Genomic DNA, 10,618 nt, shown 5'->3' with positions numbered 1-10,618 from the left:
GTAAGGGAGAGGTTTGGATGGTTCGCCAAGCTGGGGGCTAATCACCACAGACTCATCAAAATAGACAGAATGAGAGAATTGAAATTTCTTCTTTTGTGGATCATACAATCTATAGGCCTTTATTCCAAATCTGTCAGCATAGCCAACAGACAGACGATTGCCTTCCCCCTAGGCTTCATGCATGAGTGTGAAAGCTCTCCATTGGTTCTGACGACTGAGGATGTGAGGCCAAGCTTTTGCATCAAATGGCGATTTTTGAGTATGTTCTCTTCTCAGTGCCTCTCATAATCTGTTAAAGGAGCTTCTAGTAGCTCCTCAAGAGCAGATATCATGTGTCTAGAACCTCTTCTAAGCTAAAACAAGCTTGACTTTGTGTCTGAGTAGAAGGTCATGAGAGAAATATACGAGTTACCTTCATCAAGGACATTAGCATCAGCATGAGTATTATGTTGTTTTGACGTTATGAGATCACATAATCCAAGCTTATATTCATTGTCAAGAAGTTCTGTAACTATATCTTTGCCAATGTCTTTGACAGCAACAGTGGCCATGCTTCTTAGGTTATGATTGTGATTGCCAATGTCTTTGACAGCAACAGTGGCCATGCTTCTTAGGTTATGATTGTGATTGCTGGCATCTAGTTGAACATAATTGACGGATGTTGCTTCCAAAACTTCACCTACAATGTCAAACAATATACTAATCTTCTTATCTCCACCCAAATCCAAAGCTGAATTTCCTTCTGCTGCAAAGAAATCAGCACTGAAACTTTGTAGAGCTAGTGTTGCAAGCAGAGGGATTGGAGGAGCAGCCTCATTAGGGTTCCTCTATATGATGCCTGTCTTTATACTCTTTTGCTTGCAAAGTTTCTTTCTGTCAACTAGCACAAACTACAAATCAGGTTCAAGATCTTGCATATACTTAGTGCGTCATTAAGGTTCCTTTGTCTAATGCCTGTCTTTATACTCTTTTGCTTGCAAAGTTACCACAGAATTGCAAATTGTTTAGACACCTCATGAGTTTTGCAATCATCAAGAGAAAGCAGGCAAATGTGCTTAGAATGGGTATGTTGGCTTCGTCTCCTCTTGTATCCACGGACAAAAAAAAAAGTTTCATGTCTTTCATCACTTTGGCTGGTGGAATCATGGGTGCGATCCCAAAATAAAGCAAGACCATCATTCTTTACAATGGTAGAAGTTTTGCACGTAGCATCGTTGAAAATGCCCCAAACCAATGGAAGTATGAAGTGTGTTGGGGGTCAATTGAGTGTGGTATTTGGTTCTCGAGATAACAAGCAGTGGCAATTGCTTCTTCCCAATAGGATTTGAGCACTCCAAAAGTGAGAAGCATCGCCCGTGCTGATTGAAAAAGGGTCCTTTTGTTCCGTTCTAAAACTCCATTCTGTTGAGGAGAGTAGGGGACCGTATACTACTGAATCCCCTCACTTTTGCAGAAACCTTGAAACTCCTTAGAGATGTACTCTCTTGCATTTCCACAGCGGAGAAAATAGATGGGAAGATTGTGTTGACGGAAGGCAAGGATACAATAGTCTTTGAAGCAGGCGAACACTTGAGACTTTTGATTCCAGAAGTACATTGTGATGTATCTACAAAAGTCATCAACACCGCTTGATGGGAGGTTAAGACAATGAACACGGGGCTCAACTGGGTCCGAGAGAGAATCTATGTGCGGATCTATAGTGGCCGGCACACTAGAAACCAATCTAGAAACACTGATAAGCGAGCGAGGGTATATCCTCCTCGACTCGACGAGCCAACACGGCTATAAGAACCGCAAGATATAAGATAGGAGTACTTCGGCTTGCACTTAAACCAAGTACGATGAGAATAGGAGCCTAGTCCAGCCCGCAAGCGAGTACCCGGCCACAAACGCAGTGAGAAGCACTAGCTCACTCTGGCTCGGCTGAGACCAGGTGGCCTTACCCAAAAACCCTGCTGGGTATATGATTCTACAACTAGACGGAGATGCATTCAGGAGCCTTTAGCTCGTGACCCCCTCAACGACTGTCACATGACACATCCAACCCTATGTGTCCGTGGACAAGCTACAGCATGAACAGGGTTCAGCCAGTCTAGTCAGTCTAGATTAGAAGTGATCTGGCACTTTTGTGAGTCTATTCGTAGACTGTGCATGCCCAGTCACTTAGTGTAGATGCATATCCTCTGGTTGCACATAGCATGATCATAAGCATTCCCATCAGAATCCATCAGAATCAGTTAGGGGAATTTTCCAGTGCATTTAGACTATTTTACCTATTTTTGACATTTTTCACTTATTATTTTTAAGTGACTCTTTTTGGAAAGTACGTAGGGCAAATTGAGTAAGTTTGTATATAAGCAAACCTAGGCTAGCACTAAATGGTAGAAGAGGCAACGGGAGCCAAGCTTAGCAGGTAACTTCTCAGCAAGACCAAACCTTGTGCACCTTCCCGCCAAGCAGCAGATACCTCCCATCCCCTAGCGTTTTGCATCAGCCTTGTCATTGCCAACAAGTTCCAGTGTCTAGCGTTTTTTCATCAACAAGGATCGCCAACAGAAGACCCCAGCCTACCTAGAGTTTCTGATTACCATCAGCCTAGCGTTTTTGACAGAAGCAACCTGGAATTTTCATGAGGATTTAGCCCCCTAAAGGTAGCAGACTCAGCCCGGTAAGACCACAGTTTTCAGCCTTAAGAACCTCTGTTTTTCAGCCCTAAACCTGCAGAATTTCAGTGTTAAAGACCCACAAAAACAGCCCCAAAAATCAGCGTTTTTGGACGCGCAACAAATTTCAACCCATAGCGTTTTTGGATAGCAGAAGAAAGATTGCAGATTTCAGCCCTAGTGTCGGCCTCGTCATCCCCCCCGTCGTCGTCAACATAGCCTAGACTTGCATCAGTCTCATGCATACCATTTGTACCAGATTGTGCAAACATAAGTAGACCACTCTCTCCGATGAGAGTGGGACCTTCGGAGGAGGGTTTTACAACGTCTCTGGTGTCGTATCTTTCTTCTCTCTCTATCTCTCAGTCTCATATACTTGCATGCACAGTGTCCATTCACTTTGTTTGTGGTCATAGCATTCTCTCATTAAGAACGGAAGGCTCTACCTTCCATAAGAATAAAAGGAACCTTGAGCACAATTCGGAGCACTCATCTTGAGAAAAGCGTAAACATTCATTCTGTTGCACCTAACAACGACATACATACCACGGGCAGTTTCAACCCCGATCAAAAAGCCTGCTGCATACATTTAGAATCCAAGAAACAAAAGCCAGCACTGGTTCAGCTGAGACCAGGCGGCATCCACAACGCAGCACCTTGTGGGCGATATGAATCAAGGCGACTGTACGCAAATAGATACTCCTTAGTCTGTTAACAACCTACTCTTCCTTAGCACTCAAAAACCTCCACCTGCTCGGACTCGGCTGGATGTTATGATGATTCCACCTGTTTCCTAGTGCAATGGTTCTATGCCACAGCCCACTGCGGGCGCCACTAAATGTCCGTGTCAAGTAGTATGGGGGCAAAGCCCTGCTGTAACGTAACCTGTTGATAAGTCTGCTGCTCGCGGCCCCCTCTGAGGGATGGCTCACAGTCTACACGTTCCCCCCCTAGGATGTGCCTGTGACCTGCCTATGCAAAGGCGACCAGTGTACCCGGCATGCAGTCCAGCTGTACCGAGGCGTAGTTTTCCTGGCTCTACGCTCTGAGCACCTGCGTTGAACCCGTAGGTTCGATAATGAATCATTATGCATGTCTTTTGGCCTTAATCCCGTCAGCGCCTGGAGTACCCTTTCACATCCAACCTCATGACCTATCCTTATTAAAACCGCAAGGGTCTTTGCCCACACAGTAGCCCTACTCGAGTTCTCAATACCCCTTTCCACAATAGGGCCTTCCCACACTGGAGGCCTCTTATTGGCTCGAAGCCCTCAAGGCCTCGAAATAGGTAAACATGCTAGCATCGAGGGGCCAAGACGTAGTGAAGGGTCCCAAAGAGTGCTCACCAAATGGGACCCGTAACACTCACCCCTCCCCCAAAAAAGCTCGATGTCCTCATCGAGAGCACCTATTTCATACAAAGTGCAGTAATTCCCCTCCTCGCGATGGGGTGTACATTGTCCAGTCCCAGGTGCATGCATATACTTAGTGTCCTCCACCGTCATAAACTCAATCCAAGCAATTAGCCAAACGAATCCAATTGCCTCACATAAGATTTGATTGTCCCTATTCTCCGTCCTTGTGCTGTCCTCGCATTGCATCATTCCCGCCAATATACCCAAATGGCTGCTGAGTATCGAAGGCTACCTTTTGAATCTCTTTGTGCATTCACCAATGTGGTAACAAGGAGGTATGCACCACTCATCCATGGTTGGTAACACTGCAAACCGCTGCGCTTTTGGACCTCCCGTGGGCAAGTCTGTTTCGTTTGTTCGTGTCGCAGTCTTTATACTGCAATTCACTACCGTGCCTTGCCTGGGACTGTCCAGCACCCCGAGTATCAACCATACCAAGAACGTGAACACCGTTAGTGTGCCCATTTCGCATAACTGAATCACCCTTGACTTGTTTCATCGGGGAGGTACCCACCTCTTATCCACAGATGTCCTTAGTTCCAGCTGCTTTTCCGGCCAAGATTTATCACCTCGATCATTCATGAGCATTCCCGCAATAGATGGCTTACGCGCTCTCCTCTGTTTAACATCATTCCGATTCAGCATAACCTGCTGCCTGGTTGCCCCGCCAGTTCATACACACCAGTACATGTGACCAATTGTTGGCCCATCGACTCGGGTCTATCCTGTTCATCCCTTGTTTGTCCTACGTGTTTTTTCTTAGGGGATATCCCTCGATCATCCCTTACTTGTTTTGACATGCTGTTCCACTCATGACCACACATCTCATGCCCACACATCTCACCAGACATCTTAGTTGCTCGTTGGCCCCCCGGCTCAGCCCGGTATATCTCCGTGGCGGTACATTGCTGACCATCCAAATGTGTCCCTTGCTGCTTGGTACGCCTGGTCTTGTGTTGAGCACACCTAACCCATTTCGCATGCTCTTGTAATTCACCCCATCGTGGGGGAATCCAACGGCCATCTAAGGCCTGCATTTGGATCAGTCCTTGCCGATCCATTAGGTGTAATCTATGTCTCCGTGCAATGCACGTACTAAGACCACAACACAGCTCTAATCCCGCTGGCTTTGCCTTGCATCAACCAAGCGAGTTTCACTATGCTGTTATCTCTGCACTTATGCACATGTGGGTCATTCCATATTCGAATGCATCCCAGCATTGGGTACCTTTTGCTGGGTCCCATACAAGGCCACCTTGCCCTTTGTCCGTCCAGCATAACCGTCCTTGAGGAGTTACAATAGCAACCCCGAGACTTCTTTTGTCAAACGTCAGTACATCCTCGCGTACATCGATCCTTAACAGGGTTGTCTCTGCCCCAGTACTTGCCCGTCCGGTGTTTTCAGAACAGGGTTACCATTCCTGGCTGCCATCCACAAGCCCAAGAGCACTCAATCTGAGTACATGCCACGAGTACTTTACTCGAGACTCGAAGAGGGGCTCTGGTTCCCTTACAATAACCAGCAATGCAGGTCTGCAACCTCCATTCTCCTGCACCACACATTTCGGATTCATCCTTAAGCATGCTTCCACAACACACTTGGTTCCATTGCGATGGCGCAAGGCTTCTCGAGCCTCCGGGCTCTATATCCTAGAACCCACATAACCCCACATCTTTGCATAATATTTTAGTTGCCCACTGAAAAGTACGACCTCCCCGAAAGGCTAACCCCGAGCTACTTATGTGTATCTCCACTAAGGACCAGCTGTTGCTGGTTACATAGGTGCATCCCAGCACTTGTTGCATTTGCACTAACTCCACAAAACGGATCTTCGCGAGACCCTGATCTCGGTATATTCCATGAACCTCAATACACCTACTTGACTAGCCACATTTCCAGATATACTCCGCTATCTTGACTCCATTCATGACCGCTTGCATCGATGCCCCTCAATATCGTGTTTGTCAATCCCACACATACTCTATCTGGTCGTGCTTTACCTGGAACTGAACTCCCAATGTTTCCCGAAACAAGCATCACTTGACTCGATGGGTCCGCACCAAACGGCTCCCCTTTGCAATACATCGCCCGAACTGCCTCTTCCGACATGTGTAACCCCCTTTTAACGACCATCAGTTGTTTGATCTTGTAACCCTCCATGTAGTACAAAAAAAAATTGTGGTTCCTTTGTTGTTCCTTCCTCAACTCTAGGGCTGAACAGGGCTTAGCCTCATGCTCAATCCAAGTACCATAATCGTTTGGCATCTTGCCTAGTGGTTCCAAATGCTCTTTATTGCTTCGATTAGGATCAGGTAACTTGACCTAGATCCCCACTTCTTTTCTTGCATCTGGTCCCACACCTGGTTAACAAGGTTTCAAGTCTTTCAGCGGACTCTGGGAGCATCCCCGCTTCCAAGGAGAACGACCCTGTCTCACGGCCTAAAAGCGCATCCACCATCTCTGGTCTTACATCCCGCTCAGTCATATCTTCCCACAGTTCCAGCACACATGTTGTTTCTGCACCAGGCACCAGCCAGTCCTTGGTTTTTGATCCATACATATGTGCATACGCTTGCGTTCCCCAATCATGTGAGGGGTGGGAGTCGTCAGGGCCCACCTAACTCTCCTCTAAGACTTCCTCATTCAATTCCACTACACGATGCATGTCAGCCTTTTCCGAATTCAACATCCCCATGCATTCTTGAACTCCCCAAGCACAATTGTAAAGAGGGGGAACAGGGCCAGTCGGGCACTCATCTATATGGCTCTCATTCGAGCAATCTTCATCCAGCACATTTGGCTTGAAAGCTATCAATTCCTCATCCGGGGAAGCATAAGAGTTACTACAAGTATCCACATCCGTATGACCACTGTCATCAAGAATAATCCCTTTGGTCGGGAACATCGCATTCAATTTCTCGGCCAAATACTGTTCCTCCATTTCAACCTCAACAAACTAATCCTCATCTCCTGTCATTTCATCCCCACACGACGCATTCGCACTCCTCTTTTCTTCCGCTTCTTTATATGCCTTCGGTTTTGCGGAAGGGCCTCCGGTTTTGTCATCCAAAAAACATTGCACTTATTGGGCACATGGAGTGTTCGCCACCGATGAGGAGGTTGTGCCGCTATGCAAGATGTCCTCCTGGAGTATGTGGGCAATCAACATCTCAACAGTGAGGCCAACTACTGAGGCTTGGGTTGTAATGAAAGGTTGCCAAGAGCAGGGTAGGGCAGCAAGTAGTAACATGGATTGGAGGTTGGCATCCAATTGCAGGCCTAAGAGTAGGGAATTTTCCAAGAGTGTGTGCCAATCTTTGACAAATTGAGGTGTGGGTTGTTGTTCTGTGAGTACAACAGCAAGAAGGTTCTTTAGGGATGTGACACGCGTTATGAGGTCCTCATGATCATAGGTTTCTCGTAGGAGATCAATGGGCTGGAACATGTAGTGTTTACAATGTCGCACAATATACTAATCTTCTTATCTCCACCCAAATCCAAAGTTGAATTTCCTTCTGCTGCAAAGAAATCAGCATTGAAACTTTGTAGAGCTAGTGTTGCAAGCAGAGGGATTGGAGGAGCAGCCTCATTAGGGTTCCTCTATATGATGCCTGTCTTTATACTCTTTTGCTTGCAAAGTTGCTTTCTGTCAACTAGCACAGACTACAAATCAGGTTCAAGATCTTGCATATACTTAGTGCCTCATTAAGGTTCCTTTGTCTAATGCCTATCTTTATACTCTTTTGCTTGCAAAGTTACCACAGACTGCAAATTGTGTTCAAGATCTTGCATATACTCAATGCAGCACTTCTTTTTGGCCTCAACTCCTCTGCAGAGGGCACGTAAACTGGTTGTGACAGCAGCAAACTGTTCGTGAGCAACTCCACGCACATCGAGGCAATGCATTTCAGGTCAGGTCGTCAATTTTTTCTTGTCTGCATCATTTGTAGGCAGCTGACAGCAAGAACAGCAGTTGTAGGTTAGTTTTTGAAATGCACATGTAGCAGCTTGTGAGTTTCAGGTATGCACGTGTGTAGAGCAGCAGGCGACAGGTTGTAGCTCATTCATTGCAGCGGCAGCAGTCATTTTTGAATTGCGAAGAGTCATTTTCAGCAGTGGGTGACCCATAATTACATGGGTCCGAAACGCATTACAGAGATCGGTTGATTGAACAACCTGGAAGGCATCAATTCAAATTGCGATGTGTCTCAATGCGGTCTTCTGGCACAGTAATCCTGGAAATGGTAGATAAGAACGGCTTTTATTTCATCGATGAGTTTTCGATTACGTTTCACATGCATTACTATCGGCTGCTGAAGTGGATGGTTGCGTTCCCAATGCTAGGGATGTTCTTTACTTTGCAATGGCTTCATCTTGAAGAAGGCATTACTTCTCCTCCGTCATTCTCAAGGGATCGATAACACTTGGTCGTTTTCCTTATCAGCCTATGCTGATAAAATAAAGTCGAGGCTTTGAAATTCAAGAAGCTTTTGTCTACATAGGAGTTTTTTCGCTCATACCAGAATGCTAGACAAAAAGTCTCCGCATTAGCGATTTCGCTCTTACACAAAGCTCAATTCGGTTAAGCCAGAAGATAGGGTGATTCAACCTGGTCTGTTCTTCAGTCTTTGTCAGGAGTGGAGGTCTTGATAGCATGCCTTCAATATATTTTGGTGTAAGCTCAACAAGCCAGCCATGTCTCTCAGTGATCAAAGGGATACAGAAGTTTGATTCCGGCATGAATGAGGGGATGTGGTCTCTGTTGTTCAGGTATATTCCCCATCTGGGGTTGGTTTGCATTGCCTCCTTGAGGCTTGGATACATAGGTTTAGGCTACAGCTAATCCTTTCCACCATCAGCTTCAGCCCTCCGCTTGGGCCCTTTTTGTCGAGCCCTTCCAGGCTCCCTTTCTTATCAAATCATCCCTACTTTTAGGCTCTTTGCTGACCAAGTTTTGTGGCTTCCATCTTGGTGTTTTATCCTCAATTCAGCCCCTGTTTGGGGCCTTTTGCATCAGCCCTTGGGAGGATTTCCTCACTTTCCAATTTCAGCCCAGCTTGGGGCTGATTTGGGTATAGGTATTTGAGTAGGTGACCTGGGCACCATACATCCGGGGTTGTTGTTGTGTGCGGGCCCACATGCGCTTATGGATGAGCGCGTAGACACTACAGGCCATGACGATATATTGGACATTATGCATGAGGTTACTCCTGGGTGTCAAGCATCACAACTTGCCGCTTGTTGATGAGGAGAGTATTTGCACTTTATGACTTGGGCGAGGATCAACTCGTTGTTTTGAATGAGCCGATCAGGCTCCATGTAGTCTTTGCAGAGCTCGAATCATTTTTGAGCTTGGGCTTATCATCTATTTTGGGCCGCGACCTCGCTGCGAGCTTATATGCTATGAGAGGCCACCTATTGATAGACATGTAGATCAGCGAGGATATGTATAAGCATCAGCGCCATGAGTTTCCCCTAGTTTTTATGAGGTAGCAAAGCTTGATGTACAATATGGGGAGCCCTATGCCGTTTGTGAGCACGACTTAGAAGATGATGTAGATGAGGAGATTTGGTGCGATGTTATGCCAGATGCGATAGGCTATGATCATCCTGTGTCTATGTGCGATTTGGGTGAGCTCAATGGAAGCCAATTAGAGACTAAGGGAGACCCTTGATCCAGGTAGGATTGGACTTTGGTAGCATGAGGATGCTATGCATGACTTTGAGTGGGAGATGGAGGAGATGGTGTCCAGCACATGTGGTTGCCCAGGTGTGCTTATGGATGAGCGCGTAGAAATTGTAGTCCATGACGATATATTGGACATTATGCCTGAGGTTACTCCTCTTGTCAAGCATCACAACTTGCCGCTTGTTGATGAGGAGAGTATTTGCGACTGCCTTATGACTTGGACGAGGATCAGCTCGTTGTTTCGAATGAGCCGGTCAGGCTCCATGTAGTCTTTGCAAAGCTCGAGTCCTTGAAAGCTCTAGATGAGTCTGAGTTTTGCATGTCCGAGGGAAAGTTGGACCAACTAGATGGACTATTTTGGATATGTTGTTTGGTTGAGTCAATTGCCTCTTGTCGCCAACATGACGGTTATATCTCTAGATGATTGCTTGTCTTTTCGTATGTGGGATGCGGTTGCGCCCCCTTTATGGGAGATCGCGGATCAGTCTTACCGATGGTTTGGGATTATGAGATGCTCCACCATCATTGGTTTTGGATAAGTTGCATGGGTGATTGACATAAGAGCATGGACTTGCTATCATGATTCCGGAACAAATGAGTGACCATACACTACGCAGATTCATGGATCACTGATAGTGGATACGTGCGGATTGGCTTTCTTACTCGTTAGGCGCATTCCCCATGTTGTTTGATCTTGGTAGAGTGAGCTATTCCACAGCTATGTTACATACATGGTGTGGGATGCTGGCCTAAGTGAGGGGATGTGGTCTATGTTGTTCAGGTATATTCCCCATCTGGGGTTGGTTTGCATTACCTCCTTGAGGCTTGGATACGCAGGTTCAGGCTACAG

At 46.4% G+C, this 10,618-nt stretch overlaps 1 pseudogene; it reads right to left on the bottom strand.

Moving 5' to 3' along the window:
- Window positions 1-3,284: 3,284 nt before the first annotated feature.
- On the bottom strand, window positions 3,285-7,035 carry LOC147440348 (uncharacterized; annotated as a pseudogene).
- Between the last annotated feature and the right edge of the window lie 3,583 nt (window positions 7,036-10,618).

Source organism: Adiantum capillus-veneris, chromosome 15, assembly GCF_014529385.1.
Source record: "Adiantum capillus-veneris isolate H3 chromosome 15, ASM1452938v2, whole genome shotgun sequence".
NCBI classification, from domain to species: domain Eukaryota; kingdom Viridiplantae; phylum Streptophyta; class Polypodiopsida; order Polypodiales; family Pteridaceae; genus Adiantum; species Adiantum capillus-veneris.
The sequence above is the reverse complement of the archived record's forward strand: the minus strand, read 5'-3'. Positions and strand labels throughout refer to the sequence as shown.